Source organism: Zonotrichia albicollis, chromosome 8 (assembly GCF_047830755.1).
Source record: "Zonotrichia albicollis isolate bZonAlb1 chromosome 8, bZonAlb1.hap1, whole genome shotgun sequence".
Classification (NCBI taxonomy): domain Eukaryota; kingdom Metazoa; phylum Chordata; class Aves; order Passeriformes; family Passerellidae; genus Zonotrichia; species Zonotrichia albicollis.
In genome coordinates, this window is record NC_133826.1 from 7,471,424 (window position 1) to 7,495,930 (window position 24,507).

General features: G+C 38.0%; 1 protein-coding gene across 10 annotated transcripts in view; it reads left to right on the forward strand.

Annotated features, from left to right (window-relative positions):
* BEND5 (BEN domain containing 5) overlaps window positions 1-24,507 on the forward strand; it is an 873,054-nt gene that overhangs the window by 355,548 nt on the left and 492,999 nt on the right. The gene's annotated exons all lie outside the window — the stretch shown is intronic.

The window sequence follows — 24,507 nt, forward strand, 5'->3', positions numbered from 1 at the left end:
CCACCATTGCTCAGCAATCTTTATTTTTTTTAGTAGTGTATGAGTAAGGTTTGCATTTGAGGTCTTCTGCATAGGAGATTTGTGCTAATCCTGGAGTTCTTTGTCCTTGCCATGCACATGTTTAGTAAGACTTTATCTCTTTTGTCCTTAAGCCTTGAAAGCTAAAAGCAGGCCCTAAGAAGACTTCTGCCGGTATGTCACAAGGGATTTGGGGAGATATCATATAGAAATGAGAAAATAAAGACATAAGAACATATTTTGATGCAGATTATACGACAGTAGAGACCAAGGCAGTGTAGCTCATATGGCCCCAGCTTGCTGAGTGCATCCTTACTGTTGACCCAAGTATTTGAAGATAGGTACTTGAAGAGAGGAAGTAAGGCTCATGAAAATATAGCACATACAAGGAAGAACAGCTGATAGATATTATGTGTAGCCTGTGATCTGTGGTTGATTTCAGTGTGATTTCAATGGCCCTTACTTTTCTGCACTGTTAGCAAAGTATTTTTGAATCAAAGAATAGTGTAATGATGAAGCACATCAAATTTACATGTGAGGGAGGCCAGTACCATCCTTATTTTAAGACATCATGTTCCATTCAAACATATTTTATTTTAGAAGACTATGATATTCCTGGAAAATATTAAAAAAGAGTGTTTTTGTAGAAAATGTTGCTGCTGTTGAAGTGCTGCTATTATCCACAAATACTGAAAGCAATATTTATCTTTGTTTTGAAGACAAAATGACATACAAATAACATGAGGAGACGGAAGCTTTTTAATGTAAAGCAGTAGGTACTTAATTGAAAATCGTTTTTTTCACTTCTTAGGAAGTGTAAGATACAGCTTAAAGCCTTTTTAATACTCTTTAAAAGAGATCTTACATGGCAACCAGTCATATTGGTACATGAAAAGAACTGCAGTCTCTGATAAAGATCCTCTTTTTCATGTTTTCAAACAGCAGCTGAGCACCATACTGTGGCAGCAGAGAACAATCTGAGAAAATGAACATGGATTGAAAAGGCCCCAGTTACATGACATTTCCAGTGGAAAAAAAAAGAGCCAGCCTTAGGCCCACAGTCAAATATTTTCACTCAGAATTCCCTAGAATTGTGGACATACCTTTCTACAGAAAGTGTGTTTTTCTGAACTACCTTTTCTGATGTTCTAGTAAATGTGTGACATGGAGGAAGACAAAGGAGAGGTACCATCCATCTCAGGAGTTTTCATGAGTATGCATGAAAGAAAAATATGTTTTAGAAATTATTTCCCTCCCATTTATTTTTAATTTCTCATTAATTGCATCCAATTTTGCACTTAGTCCTAATTAGTTAAAATTTAAGGCAACTATAAATTTCTCAAAATCTGACAACTTCAGGATTTTATAATACATACTTTATTTCTCCTGCATTATGGTGGTTTATAATAATGCATTAATATCCATAATTCTATTTTTAATCAGCTTCTAAATTCATTAGTCACAGCTTCATATTGTTAAATGTTGTTTGTTTTTCCTTCCCTCCCTTTTTAAAAACATCTATGTTGCTTAAAATTAAAATATTAACTAGTATTTCCATATGTATGAGTCCTGCACTGTTCTCAGCATGGAATAAGGGAAAATCTCATGCCTGTCTTTAAAGAAAACTTTTTTTTTTTTTGAACTTTTGCTCTGACAGCCTCCGAAATATTGCATAAATATCAGTAAGTTAAGGTTCCTAACATTGTTCTGACTGCAGTGTCATTTTATGGGAAAGGATACTATTGCAGAAACCTGGACTGCATGGAAGCAGCCTGTGGGAAAGCCTTTGGTGTTCATTTTGAGAGGTCAGCCACAGCAACCAGACAATTTAGACGGAGCTCAGGGCAAGATCGAGTTCTCCAAACCTTGTCAGGACCCTGGACAGCGCATCCCATTGCGCTTCCCGAGCGGCTCCCAGCACCTTTTCACATTCACTTCACACAAACTTCTCTTTTCAGAGCTCCTGATGCACAAAACTGAGCCCCAACTGCTGACACTTACACCCCAAAAATAAGTTTATTGGTTTGGAAACCAGGCCCTATTTTTGTGGCTGCTGAGCTCCTCAAATTATGGCCGTGGTTTTCAGGAAAAGAGGTAGAAATGCAGTCTGCTATTTTGCACAGTTTATGTGATTCAAGACCTCAAGTCTGTTTTTCTTATTTGCCTTCTGAGAATGAAAAATAGCCTGTAATGTGTTATGTCTGATGGGAAATTTATAGGAATGTCAGACATGACTGATTAAGGGCACTTTATAGATTAACAGATGATGACTAAAACAGAGGTTGATGGTACTGTGGTGAAAAAAGAGGAGGTATTTGGCAATACAGTGAGATCCATCAAGACTTGTCTGAGACCTAGACATAGATATTAATCCAAACAATGAATATTTCAAAATCTGAAAGGTACCATGTAGAACAAGAATAGTGTTGCTGCACACAACAGGGTGCTCAGCAGCATTGCATCTTCTTTGTCTCCTGTGAGTGGATATAATATACTCTCCTTCTTGCCTTAGTCTGTCTTCCTCTCTAAAGCTTAAGGAAATGCTCCAAATCTTTGGCAAAGTCTAGGTAATCAAGTTATCGCCATAAATTACCTTGCTATCTTCTATGTGGGGACCATTTATCTCTTAGGGGAATTAATGATATAGAGGTTCCTAGAAAATTTATAAAAGGTTTTGGGGTGGGTTGTTTTTTGTTTTGGTTTTTCCTTTAATTTGTAGTGGCCTCTTTATGAAGAGTCCAGACAATTTATGTCCTTGCTCTCAAGGGAACAATCTGCTCAGAATGTGAACTCAGGAAAACAGAATATGTGTTCCAAAGGTGTACCTTAGTGCTGTTGTAATCATCCTTACAAGATACTGTGGCAGCACCAGATTTGCCCTCAGCTCCAGCTGATTTTGAAAACCTTCAGAGCTTTAGGAATAAAACTGCACATATCCTCTAGATTTCTTTTATAGAAATTGATAAGGTTTTGTAACAGCAAATAACACTGCAGAGCTGAACAAAATTGTCCTCCTATAAGTGAGACTTGGATGCACTCAGACCAAATAAGATTGTAGACTCATACCACACAGAGTCATAGGAAAACAGAGGAAAAGGTATTATATTCCCCATGGTCAAACAGAATTCTTGTCCATCGTGGCTGAAACTCCCATTAGCCATGGCAACCAAGGAGGGAAATACGCAGCAACAGATAACATCTAATTTAATGCTGACAAAGAGGTGGGATGCATTGATCTGTTTGGAAGAAAACTTCATTCTTTTTCATTCCTATAATTCAGATTTTCTCATTACTGGACACAGATGGCAAAATATAATTTTATTAACTATGACCATTTGTTTTGTGGTTCATCAATTAAATTGCAGAGATTACAGAGACTGGTTCATGCCAGCCATTAACAGAAACAAGTTAGTAGCTAGAGCTATACTGCAAATGGCTATAGATGTTGCATACAGTGCTTCAAGATCATTTGTTGCTATGACAATAATGGAGCAAAATGACTGTGGTCTCTGAAATCTCAGATTTTTCATCTTCCCAGAGAAATATAGGCAAATAAAAACTCTTCTTTTAGAAATCTGGACTTCCTTTAGAACTACAATGAATTTATGTATGTTACAGTACAATGAATCTATATATGCCAGTCTCTCTCTGCTCATTAGAAAGTTAAATCAGAAAAAAAAAGAAAATCAATGTATTGCGAAGCTCCTGGACAGCAATCACTTCCCCTTCTACGTAGTGCAAAATCAGTATGAACCATCAGGTGGTACCAAGGAAAGTAAACTGATGGTTCCTGTAGCAGCCATCTCCAGAAACTCCTGTACACCAGCCAAGCAAATTTTTGGTGGAAATGAATGAGAACTGCATGCAAAAAATTTTCCTGTTCTTGTCTGTCTTTCCTTGTTTGATAAGAACTGCACCTGTGTTCATTCATTAACAAACTGGATTATAGAAATTATTTTCACCCCAGTTTCACGTGTTTGCGTGTAATGGCACAAGTTTCCTGACATGTTCAATCTAAAAACTTACTCAGAAAGAAAGAAGTTCTCTCCTGCAAATGGGGACCACAGAGTAATTGGTCCTTAATCCCTTTTTTAAGATAACCTAGTGGGGTGACCCTTTTTTATGTCTATGTGTTTTTTGAAATGCAGATAAGCTCTCTTTTCTTTCATACAGTCACAAGTTATTATCTTTACATGCAATAGTGCTGAATCACAACAAGAGGTTTAGAAAGACCTTTGACTGATGATGATTTACACCCCTAAAATACTAATTCATGAAAGACACCTTCCTTGATTAGCTTTGGAAGTTGCTCCATGTGCTAGAAAGTAGGATAGCCTGTACTAGAAAGTCGGATAGCAGCACACACTCCATGATTTATTTGAAAACGTCAACAGGAGATGTGGCTTTAACACAACAGGGAGCCCACGTGCTCTGAGTTCAGAACATTGGGCTTTTCTGGGAATTGTATTGCACAGAAATTTACTAGAAATCACAAAGGTGTTTCAACATATTCTTTCTTTCATTTAAAAAATACCCATAATGATGACAAGGCAAGGATCACAGCCGACTGCGTAACAGCAATGTGTTGTGGTAGTAAACCTCTGGATCAGATCTCCCTGGCTGCACTTAGCACTGGTGGCAGATGTATTTCAGCAATAATCGTGGATAGATTCCGTATAGCAGCTTCATGCCATCTTCTGTGTGCTGGGAATACCCATCTGCACCTCTAGCTGCAGCCAACATGAGCACAAAATTTACAGTTTTTGTTCCAGGACAGTCAACGTTTAATTTCTCTGGGAGACACCTTCCCCCTATTAGAGTTGTATAAACTGATTGTTACTGAAATGATCCCAGAATCTGAAAACCTGGAACAATTCTGTTAATAGCTAACATACAGCCAAGATTGCTTTTTTTTCAGAAGTCCATTGCATCTCAAAGCATTACATGTGGGTATATCCTGATTTCAAAATGTCATATTCATTGCAAGTTGAAACATGCAACTAACAATAGACTGGAAGCTATCTGAATGGCATTAATTTCTATAAGGAAACATATGTGATAATTCTCACATTTCCTGTCCTCTGATCAATAACATTTGAAATATTTAATGTTTTAATGTTGCCAATTTTGGACGGCCTCTTCTTTCCATTTTTTTCTTTTTTTCTTCCTTTTTCATTTTTACTCGACAGAGCATCTGAAAGTGCTGTAGTCAAGCTGAGTATTTCATAATGCTGAATTCAGTTTCTATAGAACTGGGTAAAGGCCTTTTTTTTTACTATTATCAAAACCACTGCTATTGTTCCTCTCATTTTTCATGGCACCTGCACTGGAGCATTGGTCAGAACCTCCTTACCCACCCCCTGTCCAAGCTGCTTTCCTTTGGAGTGCAATGTCAGTGACAGAGGCAGCAGGACAACATCTGAAACCTGACTTCTCCTGAGCTGTTACCATAAAGGTTCTCCTAGATTACATCTAGATTATTTGTTTTTTGTTTCATAATTAACCAAATTTTTATCTCTGCCTTTTCCTAAGCTTCCTGCTTTGAGGATTTCTAATTGATTTCTAAGACTCCAGGAGATCTTTAGAGATCTATTTTCATACAGCTAAATTATTTAGGAATCATCTTGATTCATTGGCTGTTTAGGTGGTTTTAACGCAGGTCCCCACTCTCAAAACAATCAAAGCCACAAAAGAAACAAAGACATGAAGTTATTCAGTAGTACCTTGTAGACACATTCTGACTGTTGGGTAAATCAGTGAGGGACCTATTGGAGTATTTAACATTCTTTATGTGGCAAGGGTTGTCTTGTGGTTTGGATTTCTTTACATAGAACAGTTCTGACATAGTTTCTTCTTCAGCAGAGCAAGGATTAATTTGTTTAATTTACTGTTTGGGAGTTTCTCACAGTGGCATGCACACAGAGGCAACCATGCATAAGAAATACTCAAGTTATGTACAAAGAAATATAAAATCCTGTAAAATCACCTTGCACCTTCTTGCACCATGTGTTAATATAATTTAAGATGGCAGAGAAGACAGGAGCTCCAGAGCCATGGCCAGCAGTGAAAGCAGGGAAGAACAAGACAATTCTTTGAGAAAAACAGATGAGATCATGGGGTTACCATGAGATCCATGTGGATGTTTTCAGTGGCTGTTTGTCTTTGTGTCACAGCTCAGCCCGTGGTGACACACAGCCTTTGTGCTTGTTTAACATTCAGAAGACATTTATGACAAATAAGGTCATGCAATGATGATGCTTTACCAGATTTGGGAATATGTATTGCTGCCATTACTTCAGAGGTCAGTTTTAGCTTCTTTCAAATTAGGGTGCAGTCATCTTCAATCGCACTGTAAATTTTGGGAAAATGTTTGTGATGAAATTTGGGTAATGTCTGTGAAAAATGTGCAGAACCATTTGCTGGGTTTTTTTCCATATATGGGTAGTGTTTGAGGTAAGATTGTTTCTTTTCTTTATCTATTACAAATTAATGTGAAATACAAGAGCCTTGGAGTAACAGTGCAAATCAAAGAACTTGGATGTGTCCATGTTTGTGTTAAACAGGATGGAAATGCACAATACCTTCCTTGATTCTGAAAATAGCTGCTAATGTGGGTCATGGCAATAGTTTCAAAGGCAATTTTTAATATTTTAGTGTCTATAATCCTTTGCAAGTGAGCCAAGAAATGCACTCAGGAGTGTCATCATTCTGCTTGAAGTCATCCTCAAGCTCCTACTACACTCACTGAGCTTTCACAAGGAAGGTGGTGCTTCAGAAATTGTAAAATTTATATACAGTGTTGCATTTTCAGCATGGATATCCAACCCCTACTTATCAGCAGTTTATTAATTTAAGACATCTATTTTAATAAGCCCCCAAATAGGATTATTTCTATCATCTGTTTTGGAGACCTCTGAACACTTTTTGGAAGAAATGAAATGGTAAAGAGCAGCTGTTGGAATTTGGTGATGCTAGAAAGGGGATAAATCTTACAGTCACATAATCCAAATATCTAAAAAGAACTTGCTTAAATCTATCTGCCATTGTTAAAATTCTGTGTTCCTTGTAAGAGCCTACTTGTTCAGGAAGGAGAAGTGTGTGCATTTGGTTTTGTCCATCAGAGAGCTCAGAGACAGAATAATGTTCAATCATGATGTTAATCCCAGCACAACAGTTTCCACTGAAGTGACTCTATAGAGGATTTATTCTCCCATCTATGCAGGTGAACAAAGAATTCTTTTAATGGGTGGTGCATATACTGTTGTAGAAGAATAGACCCCTTTGTATTAAAATTACATGCCTGGGATTTTAACATAAAAACTGAAAAATCCCACTGTGTAAAACTGACTTAAACTCAATTTCCCTCTCCTCCTTTTACAATGTCAAGATGCCTGAGTGCTCAAGTGACTGAATAAGTACTAAATATTTAATGCATGGAGGTTACATTAACTGAGCCTTTGATCTGAAACTTCTTAAAAACATCTTAAAAGCCCTTCAAAAACCGGTTAGTATTTCATTACAGTCACTTAAAATAGATTTATTTTATCAAAACATCCTGTCAGAAACCCCAGAGCTGTGATTAATAACCTGCAGCATTTTGACTAAAGCATCTCCTAATACTGGTTTCATAGTGTATCAACAGATTGCTTGTTGTGGGTAAGAAATCACCAGCCCGATTGCCTCTGTCAGGCTCTTGCAGGTGTTCAGTGTGTCTGCTGAGACTTTGAGCAGGTATGCACAATGGAATCCATGCTGGGATCCTGCATGCTTGTGCTACTCAAACAGAATGTCTCTCATGTAATTCTGAGATTAAATTTACTTTTCCTTTTCTTCGCAGAATAAATTTATTAGGGCGGTTTGCTGCAGATGTTTTTGTGTGGTAACGTTTACAAGCATTTGGGCAACATGAGAAATGGGATAGATCAATAATTTATAGCATCCTGGGAAACTCCTGCACGTTTTTAATCTGTGCAGCATAATTTGCGAGCATCTCTGGCTGTGTGAAGGCTCTGCCCTTTGCATTGTTTTTATTGTTCAAGGGTAACAGACTGCAGAGTGAGACTGTGTGAGTATCTGCTGGGTCTGTAGAAGATGGAGGCATGCACAGCAGCAGGTTTCTGTATAATTCATTTCTACTGCATCCAGCAGACCTTCTGTGCAAGAGCTTGTCCCACCCAAACCTATCCTTACCCTTTGTTGTAGATTTCCTTCTCATTGGCTTTGTGCACCTCCAGATCCCACTCTGAAATTCCCACTGTTGTTTTCATAACACAAGATGTTGTGTCCTAACACAACATGAACACGAAACTTGGGATCTTAAATGATTAATCACAGACCACCTGGTCACTCTGGTGCTGAATTTTGAAATGTGCTTCTGCTTCAGGAAGTTTTACCTCCTGCCCATCATTTCTACTTCTTTACTTATACCTGCCTAACCAGTGGAAAGAAACTGAAACAAACAGTCTGGCAATTGTTCTGTTTCCTTCTCCTCAGTAATCAGGAGATTAAAGCAAACAATTCTATTCTAGGATAATAAAAGGAATTAACCACTGGGTTCTAAGCTCACTGTACTTGCACATGGAGTCACTGCCATTATTTTCTCAAAACAAGAGTTAAGGATTTCTTCTCGAGTCTCCCACAATATTAGCAAAAGGCACGTGGCTGAAGGCTCATGAACCACTTTGAAAACACATTCCTTGTTTCTTCAGGGAAATGTGCTTTTGTCAGTGCATACCTTGTGTAGAAGATGCTTTGCATATAAAAACCACGTGGAGATTGAATCCTGTTATATAAAGCAAAGCTGGCTTTCTGTGGAGTTCTTTGTAGTACCAACATTAAAAGGGTTGTTATAAATAAGAGTGGAATATAATTATAAATGCCCTTCTGAGGAAAAAAAAAATCCTTGATTACCTTTGAATTCTTTTGCCCTTTAAAAAGGTTATATTTAACTGGTTCAGTTTCTTACTTGATGTTTCAGTTTCCCAAGGGAAATCAACCTCCAGAACGAACTGTTTCAATTGGGTTACATGACTTTACTTTGTGTCTTGCATTTGTTAACAGACAGGTTATATAACACTGCAGGCTAAATATACATTGCTCTGTTTTCAGCTACCTCTGGTACTCCTATGCTTAGAGGGATGACCAGAGAAGTGGGAAGTGGCTTTCAAAAGTTCTGCTGGAATTAACCCCTCCTGCTAATGGCATAAACTGCTTGGAAGTAGAGACTTCATGGGCAGTGTGAGGCTATAAATCTTAAACTATAAAATCATATTAAATATTTTGATGTGCTACCTATCTTCCTTGATAGTTTTTTATGATGAAAAAGAAGTGGGTCAAATTCTGCCCTTTTTCCCAATGGCATATAATCTCTGGAAGCACTATTGAGTGGAACAGAATTTCCTTGAGTTACTGATGTTGTAACAGGGAAAGTAATTGGAGTGCATGTGTGCTGCTTCACTGGAAAGCAGGAGGCTCAATTCTAGGGGGATGTTTTCCATTTCTAGGTAGTTTGGTGCTGAACAGCTTTAGATTCATTATTCTTGTATTTCCATCCAGTAATGCTTTCCTGGTAGAGGAGGAGATGAAAGGACCTTTTAAAAAAATATCAATAACAAAAAAAAAGAAAGGAAAGAAAAAGGAGTTTCATCCTGCCTTTTTTTCTTCAGTCACTGATCAATAGCAGCAAGAGAGAGCTGTATTTAGAGAAGAAAGGCAAGCAGGCAAGAATCTTAACTAACTAGCAGGAAGTTGATTGTAGCATGCTGGTGTTCAGGCAACTGATAAGAGGGGAGGAAACATTTATGCTGAGAATCAGCAAAAACAGGAGCATGTTTTACCACATGCCTGTTTCATTTCACAAGTCCAGCATGCTGCACATAAGCTTTGGGGATAAATTTAGAGTAGTTTTGTTAATTACATGGCACTAAATTTGGAATGAGATGAACAATGAGCTATGGCAAATGATATTTTGAATCAGAGTACAGCAATGTTTGTATTTGAGATTTATGGCAGCAGTAAGGATCAATTGCTGCATAGATTGGCCCCAATCCCTCTGTTCCTTGTGGTGTGAGATGGCACACTGGGGGTATCCCCCAGTCCCTGGCAGCCAATTCCCTGCAGTAGGATTGATGGATGCAGTGCCATCATTTTACCTGCAGAAAGTCAGAGAGCTGAGTTCAAGGTTGCTGTTTTTCCTTGTTGTGCTGTCTGTATATGACTGAAAAAGGAGCTGGGCTAAGACAATGCTTGCATTTCAGAGCTGGAAAAAACTTTATGGCCTTTTTTTCTGTGTTGAATTGATTTTTTCCCCTTTTTTTTGTTGATATTTATTAAAAATGCATATTCTACCCAGAATGATTCCTAGAGTTTTTTGGAGCACTGCTGAGTAAGCCAAACTAAATATATATTTCTTTAGAGGCATCAGTGCTCCTGGCAGACACCATTATTTTTTCAGTCACTCACTGATTGGATTTTTTAAATAAAGCTTTTGTGTTCCTTTTAGTGTTAGGTTAAAAAAAACAATTACTTTGAATTTCAATATATAATAAAGGAACATAATTTTAAAAGAATCTTTATGGAACACTTTTTTTCAGTCCTCCCCTCTCCAACTTTATTCCTTTTATTCACTCTAAGCATGTCTTGCCTTGCCTTAAGTTTATTTAAAGTTGTTTAAGAGGCAGAAATAAATCCACCTCTACCTTCTCCATTCTGGTTTCCTCTGTGCCTGAATTTATTCTATGTTCAATGAAGTCAGACTTCTAAGAGAGTTGGGAATTTTGAATTATATTTGCAGTTCTGGAGTGGTTGTATGTATTTTTAGCAAAATGCTGGCATGCTTTATAGAATTTTTCTTTTCCTGTGGTTCTGTTAATATTTGCACAGGAAGTTTGAATTAGAATGATGAAATATTCACTCTGATGCATAATGATTTGATCCCCTTCACTGCCACATTCTTCACAGCTGGGTTTTTTTGCTCATGCTATTTTGCATATGAACATTTATCATGCAATAAATTGATTTTCCTGTCTACTATTCTCATCTCCTTAAACCTGCACATTCCTGCAGTGTTGATTCTGCTGTTCCTTACTTGTCCTATGCATAATTTCTTAGTCACGACTAACTTCAGTTATGACACATTTTGTAGTTCTTACAAAATTATTGTAACATTTTAAAATGTGCTTGCTCAATGCCCCTTCTTCAGATAAGCTGTTGATTGCTTTTTACCATTGGGAAGTTATTTTAGCTCTTTAGGTTATGAGCAATTCATTTTTTTATTCAAAAAGCTATTGTAACAACTGTGGTTTTGCCCAAGAAGCCTTTCAGTACTTAAAAGACTGACCTGTAATCTTTCATAAAAAGAAAAAGATTTACTGAAGTATGGTAAGAGTGTGACCACAAAACCTTAGCTGGCAATTAATTCCTTGCATGTGCCACCCCTGTGATGCTGTGGATTGCACTTGATCCTGTTTCCTCCTCAGCTGAGACGGGTGAGTTGGAGCCTGCCTTGACAAAAATGTTCCCCTGCTTTGCTTTCTGCACAGCTGTTACTGGAGCCGGTATCAGAGCAGTGATTCAGAGTGATTAAGGCTTTCTCTCTTTGCACCAGCCCCTAAGGACAATTCCCTGTGTTCAGCAGGTGCCCTGCAGGTCTGCAGCAGCAGCAATGTCTCTTCATTGCCTTCAGCTTCTCTCCAGCCCTTCCTGCAGTGCCAGCCCCAGCATTTACAGCTTCCCCTCTCTCCTGTTCAGCATCACCCAAAATCCATCTTGGCCTCCCCTTCCCCACTTTGATTTGCTGTCTTAGCACACACCCTGTACCCTCTCTGGTATGCAAATTGCTTTTTCAGTTTTCATCAGGCTTTTTGGTGTTTGGAAGCAAAGTTCTGTAATTTATTTCAGAAGTAACCAGTATGATTTGCTTTTGTTTGACTTTGCCTGAATTATTTGCTGTCACAAATAATTCAGGGCAATAACTTGGGAGCAGGAGCTCTTAACCATTTTTATTCTTCATCATCATTAATTTTGCTGTAACTTTCAGCCTGCAGCCAGAGCAGCAGCATGTGTACTCTGTGGTTGTAGTGCACTTTGCACCAATGTTACCTCTGTGTATGTGTGCAGAAAAGATCCCCTAAACCTCCTAATGCAAAATAATTCTATTTGTGGGCATATGGGAGTTAAACTTTCTTTCCCTTACAATTTTCATTAGACAGAGGCTTACTGGTACCATGGCAGAATGCTCAAATAAGCATTTTAATGTTGAATAAAGGTCAACACGCTGGAATTTGAAACCATTAATCCTTTTGCTCTTAAAGCAGGCAGAACTTTTACAGACTAAATAAGGCATTAAATAGTAGATTCTTAAAGTTCTGAAAAAGAGAAACATATCACAAATTACCCATTTTGATTTCTAGAACTTTTCATTTTCTGCTGTTTGAGCAAAATAAGTTGTGAGGGGTTGTGGGGGGAAGTATTATATTTTATATATATTATATATATATTTGTATTATATATATATGAAATATTAATATATATTATATAGATTTCTATATATTATATTTTTATTATATTATATTAAAATTATAATTTTAAAAATAATTTTTTCATTTTTCCAACTTTCTGTTGGGAAAGGATATTTCTGAGTTCACAGGGCTGTGGAAAAGAAGCCCAGTGTATGAAAATACCACATGGCAGTGGAGACAATGCCACTTCAGGCTGCAACACAAGTCTCTGGGTGTAGGGACCCTCCTGTTCAGATGAAAAGAAGTTCAGGCTCACTTTAAATTAATTCCTGGACTTTGAACAGTTGTGGGATCCCTCTAGGACATCACAGACTGTTAAATTAAACCTGTATTGCCTTGGGTTGAACTTTTAACCTACGTATGACTGAAGTCTGTCTTTTGGGACAGCATCCAGTCTTGATTTCAAGGCATCAGGAAGCAGAGTATCTACTGCTTCCTTTGGTAATTTGTTCCAGTGTCTGATTACTTTCACTGTTAGAAACATAAATCTAATTTTTGAGTTGAATTAAACTTGGATTATGTAATTTTTTTTCCTCTGGTAGCTAATTTTTTGCTACAAGATTAAGAAATCATTTGCTTCTACGGGGGGGATAGAGATGGGAAGTTAATGGTAATTGTAATGCTGCACTTTGTAGTATTTGAGTCTCATGTCAAGATATATTCCCCCCTTAAGTATTTCCTGTGGCTTCTTGCTGTGTCGTTCAGTTTCTCAACATCTTTTTTTAAAATATAGGTTCTAAATTTCCATAATTCCATTCAGCTTTATAAAATATTTTATTTGCAATAATTTAGATATTTAATTTTGCTCACTGCTCCCAAACATGATGTGCAAGGATCTGATTTCTGGGACATTTCAGCAGGGCTCGTGGAATCACACCAGTGGGAAGGACCTTTGGGCAGCCTGGATCACCCTTTTAGTGTGGCAAGATCCACATTTATTTTGGAAGGATTTCTGTGTTATTTCTGACAGCTTTTTCCAGGAGTATTCCAGAACTTCCACAGGCAATCTGTCTTCTCTACTGTTTATTGCTTTTTACTGCCTGACAGTTTTTTCCCTAAAATCTAGCCTCAGTCTCCCTGGCTGCTCTTTAAGTCATTTTTGCCTTGCCCTATCTAACATCAGCACAAAGAGCTGTTTACCAGTTTTGTGGTTTGGGGCTTTTTTCCTTTCTTTTTCATTTTCCCCCCCTTATTTTTTTTGTTGGTTTGTTTTTATTTTTTTAGATTTTAGCAGCATTTTATTTATATCTGTACTTGGTTTTTTTCTTTCTTTGTTTTTTTAGCAACCTCAATTCTTACTTGTGTTCCCTAAATCATAAATTTCTTCTGGGTTATCACAAGTTGCTCCTCACTTTTTGGAGGTGCAGTTCTTCAGACTGGATCAAATAAAATGCAGTTGCAGCTTTCCTGGTGCTGAGTAGAAAGATTCTTCTGTGTCAAGCAAAGTAGAACTAATTTATCCATTGCAGTAGGACATTCATCTTTACTGGAGCAGCATGATATTGTTGATGGATTATCCAGCTTGTGATCCACAGTAAGTTTTAATTTTCTACAGAATGGCTACCAATGTCAGTGGTTCTCCATCCCAAGTAGTTAATTTTTCTTGGCTCAGTGAAGTACTTTGCATTTATCCCTACTAAACAAGCACTGTGGCCTCTGAATCAGATCTTTAAATTCATCAAGTTTTCTCTGAATTCTGGTCATTATAAATCCAGTGTATTTATAATGCCTCTGAGAAGGACATTGTCACAGCAAGTGTGTATGTGATACTATTTTCCAGGTCATTAATCAAAATCCTAAATGTTACCAGACTTAGGAGGGCCTCATCCAGATTGTCACTTCAGGTAGCATTTCATGTCAATAGGAACATTGCTAATCACACCCCAAGCTTGTTTTTTCTGAATCAGTGTTGCAGCCACTTTGTACTATTTCCATCTGAATCATGCTCCCATGGTTGGCTTAGAAGATTGATACGCGGAAGGGGATCAAAAAGAGTCCAGAGTACAAATGACATCTGATGCTTTCCCTCTGTCCACAAGGCCTCTTACCTTATCAGGGAAGAAAATTAGATTGCTCTGACATGATTGCTCTTGACAAATCCATGTTGGATGTTATACATGTTCTCATTACCTTCCAGGCACTCACAAAGAGTTGGGCTCTTTGTTTCAGTATTTTTCCATGAATTGAAGATAAGCTGATTGGCTTACAATTGTCAGGCTTGCCTTTTTTTTTAAAATACTTTTTAAAGGTAGACATTACACTGGCCCTTTCCTAGGGCTTCCAGTTTATCCACTGTCCTTTTTAAGTTCTCAGAAATAAGCCCTGATGACTTTGAGATTCCCATTTAGCTCTGTAAGTACTGGTGGATGAAGTTCATTAGACTCACCTTGTTTAAAAACATCCACCTTATCTGAGTACTCTGAATATTGTAGCTTCCCTATTTAAGGCTCAAGTCTGGCCCTTTGTCAGTGAAATTAATTGTGATAGATACATGATTGTGATTGACCTTATAGTAGAGGCTGAGGTGAAAAAATTAGATATTCATTAGTCTTTTGGCATCATCCATCATGCTTCACTTCTTCCTTAAGGAGGAGAGTAGCCTTTTCCTTGATATCCCTCTTACTGGAGTGGTTTTTGTTTATAAAGTGGTTTTTTTTTATAAAGTGGTTTTTGTTACCCTTGATGTCTCTTTATGTATGTGTCTCATGTACACACTTATTTGGATTTTTTACTTTTATCCCTGCCAGATGGGTAGTTCCTTTGTTCTGTAGGTATTTTTATTCATAAATGTATACTTCCATATTTCCTTGCATCTAGACCTCAGACTTTGAAGTGGTCCAAATAACACAGTGACCAGTTTTCTATGATTAACCTGCTCTTCATCATCTGTCACCTCTCCAGCTCTCTGCTGGCCATATATGACAGCTGTAGTATGTCCACTTTTTCTTTTAGATCCTCAATTCAGAGATTGGACAGTGTTAGCTAATACCCATTTTTCCTATTTCCATCAAAAACATCTGTGTCACATGTTCATTCTTTAATTACTACTTCTGGGGAATTTTCTTCCATTAGCACTTTATGCACTGACCTTATACTTTATTAAATTAATGGAATTATCCATTTTTAAATTCTAGTGACAATTGGAAGTAAGTCAAAAGCTCCATGAAATTATGGCTGCAGACGTCAGTTACATTTCTTGTCTTTACTGTGATTTTTAATTTTATAGAAATGGAAGTCACCTTTCCAGAAGCAGAAGTTGGGAAAAGGAAAGGTAGGACAGAAAAGGTGGTTTAGGATGAGTAAATGGCTAATATAGAGATACACAAAACAATCTATATTATCCATAACACATTTTATTTATGACATGGGGGAAACCCAAAGACAGGACAAGAAAATACACATCTCTGTGCAGCTTCCTTCCAGCAGTAAAAGTCCTAAATATCTGCTCTGCTGGTTTTCCTATTCCTCTAGGCTGGAACTTTGCAGGGGAGCAAAGTTCCACCAAATTGATATTGCTCCATTTATACCCACAGTTTGCCACAGGGAGACCCCTAGGCTTGCTCCCAGCCTTGGATCTGCCCAGTGCTTTGGAAGGAGGCTCCATTGTTTCTGAGATCACACTTTATAACACAATGCTATTGCTTCTGACGTTTATATTGACTGAGGGGCAGCTTCACCCAGGCCTGGGATTGCTTATGGATCAAAGACAGATTTGCCAGCTGTCACCAGCCCTGCCCAATGTAATGAGATGCATTGACAATTATGATACTAAATGCACTGCTATTGTTTGTAGATCATTTTTTGATTTAACCAATTGAAGAAGCTATAGTATCACTGCGATACAGCAAATATAAAGAGGGAATAAAAGATTTGATTAATATTGTGAACTAATGAGATAGGCTATTTGCTCACAAGGAAACCTGAAGGTTAGTCATTCATACTCCAACAAAAATCAGACTTTGTGAGATCATATTATAGTTAATTGGAGAAGGCAAATTCTAAGGATGATGCCATGTGTAGCCCTGTTTATTATATGAGTGGAGCTAATTTGACAGTTTGGATTTCCTCATGTAGAAATGTATTTCTCCCCATATTTGGAGGATGGCAGTGAATGTGGCTCTGTCACATTTCATTACTTTAGACTTTACTCTGTTTCATTTCAGTCTGCAGCAGAACTGCTTCTGAAATGGGATTATTGACCCCTGCCATTGATCACACTGCCCCGGCATGTGCGTGTGTGTGTGCACAGTTAGCACTACTATCAAAATATGTACATCTGAAGGTAAAAATAATACATGATCTGCAGGGTAAACAATATCTGTGCATCTTCCCATTCTCCTTCTTTTTTTACCCCTTCCTTTTTTTCTGAGGCTAGCTTAGTCCATCAGGAGGATGAAAGGAAAAATTGCTACACTTGTGTTAAATTTCCCCTGGGAAAGTAAATTATGGACAAGCCTCCAAGGACAACCCAGAAAGAAAGGGATAAGATATTGATGCACACTGTACCTCTCACTCTTTCTTCCTTGTCCCACAATTGAGCACTCCTTCAATGAAAAGTTACGAGTTCCTTGTTAAATTGAATTTCTCTTCTCCTTGTCTCACAATTTATTGTGACGCTGAAAATTTTATAACTTGGTGGAAACTGGCAGCAGCCCCATTTGTCCCCACAAAAGGCTATCCAGGTTTGAATAGGTTTTGAAACAGAGCTGTGAATGCTCACACTTAAAGACAGATAGTCATGCCAGTTCCCAGCTTATTATAGGAACTTTTTTAGTTACTGTATTTTTTCATCCAGTTTAAGTGTTATATTTTTGGGGGTGTTCAGGGAAAGGAGGGAGGGGGATGGATGGAATATCAGCATGGAAGAGGAAAATTTGGAATGGTGAGTGAGTATCCTCGTGACAGCACCACTGCAAGCATCACCTGCTGGTTACTTTAAAGAAACACCGATAAACCTTGTCTCCTAAATTTCATGCAGTAACATTTTGGTGGTCACCAAAACCTCAGGGGTCAGTTTTAAAGTGAGACTTCAAAGATTCATTTTCATGGATGCTTTGTTCATGGATGCTTTGGGTTTGATTCCCAGGTTGATAAGAATTCTGCTTGGTTTTACTCCACCAAATGAAATCTGTGTCTTTTTCTTAGTATGTATTTTAACAGAGGAGAGGAAATGGAATACTTTAGATTTAAAATTTGTTAGATTTGATCATGATGTCTCTTTTCCTGGATAGACAATGTATGGCACCTCTTGTATCAAATCTAAATGTTGAAAAGAAATTGCCTTTTCCTCCAGCAGCTTTCTCTGCAGTCATGCAGGGTGCTTAATTCTGGTGAAAGGGAAAGCAGGAAGACTGACATGCTACATGACATTCCAGTTATGGAAGAGGAAAGGAAAGTTAGCAGATTGACAGGCCAATAAAAATACACAGAAGGTTTTTCTCCTTTCCAAGGATGCATGTGTGGGAATGTGAGAGAGGAAAAGGCTGGGGAGGGTGAAATGTAATTACATATAGGCACACACATATAAGCCTATATGTACGGGCAAACATTAATTCAACAAGTAATGATGTCTGTTCAAAATAAACCTTTTGTCTTAATGTTGGCCAAAATGGTGCAATTTTCAGTGCTCATCATCATACCTTAAACTGAGCCTGCCATTGGTGTGACAAATTGGGAAGAACAACTTCTATGTGAGTTGCTGCAAAGCAGTTAAATGATAGAATATTTACACTGAATTTCAGGTTTGATGTGTTGTTCTGAGCTTATCACATCAAAAAGACAGGGGTGGTTTGGATGAGCTGACCTTCCTAAGGATGACTGCTTGTCTGAATGTGCAGAGATTTAAGAAAATTATACCAGTCTCAAGTTAAGCTGTGGCTTCCTTTCATTGGGGAGAAGATTAAGGATTGGGCTATTTTGTCCCCCACAAATGTCTTTTCCTCCATTTGAAAAATCCCTAAGGCCCATTTGTAATTCTGGGAGTAATGTGATGTTTACCTGTAGACAATGGACAGAAGGGGAGGAGGGATGAATAGCAGAATGCTGCTGGTGGCATTTGGGGTTCCAGAGACATTTTTTAAACTAGTAAAAGTGGAGTGGGTGGTGGAATAAGGATTGGAATAACCAGGTTTAAGAGAAGTAAAAAATGGGTACTTGTGTGCGTTGTGAGAGAGACAAGGAACAACTGTTAGATAGAAGAATTTTGAGAACAGTGCCTTAAATTATTAGAAATAACACTTCTGCTTGGAGTCTGTAAATAATACCAGGACAATCTTTAAAATTGCTGAATACACTGTCCAAATATTCCTTCTAAACATGCTTGGAAATGTTGAACTGCCAATAACAAATAGTAAATAGCCCTAGTGATGCATTCCTTATGACTGCTTCTTCCAGTTAAAGAGTACATTCTTCTTTACATTAAGAAGATGAAAGTTTTAGCTATTACAGTGTAACACTATATATTGCATATTAGATACATTAGACAGCGACATTTGTAGCTTGTATGTCTATATAAGTATTTTGCTGTGAATAAAGAGAAAAGAAGTATTTGAATTCTACTGCCATATGTTTAGGGTTTGTCTCTGGGGTGGTTTTTTTTCATTTGTTTGGTGTTTTGTGGGGTTTTTGTTTGTTTGCGGTTTTGTTTTGTTTTGTTTCATTGTTCAGTTTGCAATACTGTAGTTTATTCTTTTACTCCAACTATTTTGTTGAAATGTTGGAAGTTTATCGAGGAACTCTTTAAACATAGCATATTTTATGTTCATATGTATACATGAACATACATACAAGTACATATGAAAAACTTGGGAATGAACAATTCCCTCCTTAGAACCTGCAAAGTCCCCATGAGCAGGTGGAGCAAGGATCACCTGAGTCTGCTGCCACCTCAGTTTCTTACCTGGGTTTGGAAGAATTTCTGTTTACTCCCTGTTCTTTGCAACTCTTGGGAGAGCAATTCCTCCTGGTTTCATTCAGCTTGTGAGGTTAGTAAAGGAATGCATTTAGTTTATAGCAGTGTTTAACGTTCCCTGCTCTGTGAGGGATCTATGTGCAAAAGCTTAAAGGAGAGAGAAATCTAACATTTTATGCACAAATGGTGTTGTTCCTACCTGCCTTCCCAGCCCTTTTTCCTCATGCCTCTCCCTCAGAACTCTTGGTGGATTTCCAGGGAGGTGAAGGTTGAGAGGAGATGATGCTGTGCCATGTGCAATTTTCTTTTATGGTGATAGGACTTGCTTATTTCAGGGTATTTCTACACCTTGTCAAAGATCTCAGGGGCTGCTTTTCAGGTTTTGAACAATTCCAGAATCATGTCTATCTGAATGCTACAACTCAGAGAGAAACAGTTAAAGAACCTTTTTGTGTGTGCTCTCTTGCGCTGTTAAAGTGAATAAATTTTGTCATTGCTTTTAAAGCATTTCCAGGTATCAGCTTCCAGACTTGCCTATGGGTGATGACCATGAGATTTATTTTTCTTCACAGATACTGCTCTGTGACAAAGTTCTAAGAAAATATCAAATGTTATTTTTTTCCATATTATTCTGTTGGCACCAAGTATAAGATTGCTGTGAGAGTTTGTCAAATTATCAGGCATTCTCAGTTCTACTGAACCTTCACAGGAACTGCAGGTATTTAGCACCACCAGACCTGGAGACAATTGTCACCAGTAATCTCCTGAAAGATGAGAAAATAGTGACAAAGTTTGAGTACTATGTGAATGCAGTTTTGCTCTTGGTTTCTAAGTTCCTATATCTGAAAAAAATCTATGTAGGCACAAAGTTGGATTTTGTACACTGCACCAGTGTGTTCCAGGAAGTGACTGGAGATCCATCATAGTACAGATGGAATGTCATCCAGGGCTACTTTAGCAGAAGAGTTAATGTGCTGTACCATTGTGTGCATAGAAAAACCAAGGTCTGAAATGCAATGGTCAGGCCATTCTGTACTTCTGCTAATGATTGGAATTACTCTATTTCAGCAAATTGAAAAAATGCATTTAATTCTCCAAAAACTATTTTCTTTGTCATCAGCAATGCCAAGTCTCCTTTTGCCTGACTGGGTTAAGAGCCAAACTGCTCAGCTCTGTCAAAACTCAGGCAATTCTGAGTGGGTGCCAAAGCAGAACTTGCTAGTCTCTAGTCAGCTTTACAGCCACAAAATGCTGAATGAATGGGATACAAGTGGCAGCTGAGGTTCACAACTCGGGATCACAGCTCTGGGTTTCTCTACCAAAATTCCTCCTGATTTCAATTTTATGCCTCCAAGTCCTTTTTTTAGACAGAGTCCCTAGTGATGTAGCTGACATTCCTGTCAGAATATAAGCTCTATCGAGGCAAGATTGTTTCTTTCCTCACTTAAAATGGCATACACATATCTGATTGAAAAGTCTGAACAGATTATTTCTGTGAGGGCATTCTTGAGGGCCAATAAGATCATTCATCTTTTAAACAATAAGTGTGAATATTTATTCTCAAAGGATTTATTCACTGTGCAGCAATCACACAGTTCTGTTTTCTGATCAAATCTGAAGTCGATGTGCAATAGACTTCCATAATGTAATTTACATTCAGTATCCAACTGTGATCTCAGAGCCAACTTCTGAGCATCTCTGTGCTTCATTGTCCCATGGCACATACTCTCTGTGACAAATCCTTTGTTGGCTTGCAGTCTCTTAGGCTGCACAATTTGGCAGCCTGGGTATACACAATAGGAGAGGAATATCTAGGTGAGTTACCTGGCTTGTGTCTGCATTCCCTGCTGCAGAGTGTAGCTATACACTAAATATTCTCAATGCCAGTGGCTTGAGAGGCTGCCAGGAGCTGAGCCAGACCCATGGTGAGTCCCAGGATTGTTTTTCTAAGAGTAACAGAGAGCCCAGAAGGTGCTGTCCTCTTCTCTCATTGCCAAGTGAATTGTACTTGCCACTATCAGCATCTCAAAAATACCCATTTACATCTTAGTTCCAAACCAAGTGGATGTGGCTGTAATCAGCTCTGTGTTTACCCCAATGTGTGTCCTTATTAGTGCCTTTCCAGTCCCCTCAGACATGCTGATATTGATTGAATAAACACGGACAATAATCTCCATTAGCAACAAGCCATGATATGCACGCACCCTGCAACCTTGCTGCTACTGTCAAAAATGCTGCAAGATTCCATTTGGTTGGGTGGAAACCTCACAGGGTGGTTCTCTCAATCTGTCTCTCAAATATCTCCTTGAGTGTTCTGATCTGGTTCCTCCAGGCTGGAGTCAGGGACCTGTTCTTTGTGTTTCTGTTGTGCTTTTCACTAAAGTATCTCGAAGTGGCATCATAATAAACATTATCCAGGTTAGCATTTAGCCACACACAGCCTCAGCTCCCTGTTCAGGGCAGAACAAACTGAATTCCATATCCAAATGAAATTGCAGGAGCAAGTTGGGACAGAGAGAAAGTACCAGAGTGGGAATTCGGCTGGGACACATTCCATTACAACAGGAATGGATGACTTAATTACAAGGATGGCCAGGACAGTGATTCTTGCACTGCAGATGATCAAATCTTGTACTTTCTAACACCATTTCACAGGCTTAGTTCTGACTCACCTAGTGATTGGAAAATCATGACCTGCTGAGTCATAAATGTCTTTGAAGAAAGGTTTGTTTACTTGTATTTTCAGTTCCATGATGTTCATATAACTCTATCAGTAGACAGTGTGTGAACAAGTAAGATTATTTCAGGTTTGGCCAAACAGAGTTGGAAATGGCTCAAATAAAGTGGCTCCTTACAATTTTTTCTTCCATTTTTAATTTTTTTTTTTTTCTGGAACAGCACACAGAATACCCACCCATCAAATTCTGAACTGAGCATGTGAGCTCTGTTCACTTCTTCCTCATGTGGGAAGCACTCCCATCCATAAATGACCAGTAAGAGCAAACATGATCTGTTTTCTTTGACTTCACTGTTTGCTATCTGCCTGCCTTTCATGGTTTCTTCATGCAAGTAAAATATTTTGTGGAGCAGAAAGCCCTGTGGCAAATCCTAATCTAACCAACAATCAAGAGAATAATTGTATTGCAGGGAATATTCTCATTCTGTATTAGAGAACAAAAGGCTTGCAATTAAGACAGCAGAGTATTAATAACAAACATTTATCATTCTATATGAGCTTATTATTTCCATTCCTTTGCAAATAGTTCTAATTTATATACCATTCCTTACCAAGCTGTATGTTAATGTGATCTGCATTGCTATCTTAGTATCTAGAAATGTTTTTAGCATCTTGCACTATAAGCTTCTCTGGATTCTTTGAAGGAGAATGAACAACCTTGAAATTCATGAAACACACCCTTAACTTAGCCTTGCTAACCTGATACTCTCTACTACCCTCTTCTTGAAGTCCAAGAGCTGGATTATATTTTCATTCTAAACCAAACCAAATCCCTTCATTTTCCACTTGGTGTTTCTTCTCCCTCCTACCCAGCTCAGTTTGCCCTTCATTCTCAGACATTTCTTGCTCTCAGCTGGCTGTTTATGCTTAGCTGTTCAGGCAGTGCCATGCTCCTACAGGAGAATCTGTGCCTTTTCCTACACCACCCCATATGTCTGGGCTATTTTTCCTTTCTTGGTCAATCCTGATAAGTTCCATGCTTGGTTCTCATGCATAATTCCAATGTTACATTCTCCTTTGCTCCCTGAGACAGATGAATTTACTGGGAATGAAGCCACGGCTTCTTACTGGTGTCTGTCGGTTAAAGAACCACTGGCTGAATTCAGAGGGGAGAATAACTTGCATATGTTAAAGGGCCATCACTGTTACTCTGCAGATGTGAGTGCTTCACACAGAATTCTTACCAAAAATTGTGGTTTTGCTACATTTTAGCCACAGTCCATATGCTTTCCATATGCACCATTGCCCCAATATATATTTTGTGTGTAGAAAGCTGAGTGGGGGTTGAATGGTTTAAACACTACTGGAATTTACTCTTAACAATCTCTTTAGAAATGTATAATTTTTTGTTTTTTAAATACTGTGGACTTGAGAGTCAAAAGAGTATTTTATTTTAAAATATTGTAAAATCATATATATGAATGTGGCTTGTTTATAACTAATTTTTTGTCTTTCTGTGGCTGTTGCAGTCTAATGCAATTCTCTTGCTAAGATTAAGGGAGTGAGCATGTGAATAAATTAGTGATATTTAAACAGAGGTGTTAATTTGCAATGCATGAGCTGCTCCATAGTAACTGCTTATATGTGTGCTCTGACCTGATGATAAATGGAAGATGGTGTCAGCTTACACCAGTTAAAGTTAGTCCAAAGAGAACAACTCTTCTTCAGAATGACTTGTCTTTTTCCCTTAGAGGGTATTTTCAGAGAGTGATCATGAAGGAGTGCTGCTACAGACAATGTAAAAGATAATCAAAGATAGAAAATGGAGTCAAAAGCGTGAGAAAAATATTTGCTTGTTGGATGTAGAATACCATTCATCATAAATTAAATGAGAGAATTTTCCCAGCATGGTTATCAGTTTTGGAGAGTAGAAAGTGTGTAACATCTTTGACATCAAGCCCTTTTATTTGATCTTCCTTCCACTTGTTTAACTCCAGTTTTCTGGCATTATTTGAGACAAGATTCAGTTGTTCAGAAGTCTTTCTAGGACTGCTTTAGATACCCTTGAGTTGCTGAGGCATTCACACTGGCTCAGCAAGTAGGGCAGAGACCCCCAGCAGACCAAAACCACCCCAAAATGGCAGAGGGAGGATCTTGAATTTGCACCGAGTAACATATGAAATATATGGACTTGTATCAGAAAGTTCTATTGGAAAATTTTCATTGCTAAGTTGTTTGTTTTGTTCAGTTACATCCGAAGAACTCACTACTTCTCTTAAGAAATATTTGTCAGCCATCTGTGGACTGAGAATGCAGGCAACTTTCTATTACAAAAAGTTATTAAAGTAAAAATGACTTTTTAGCAATCACTAATAACTGTGTTT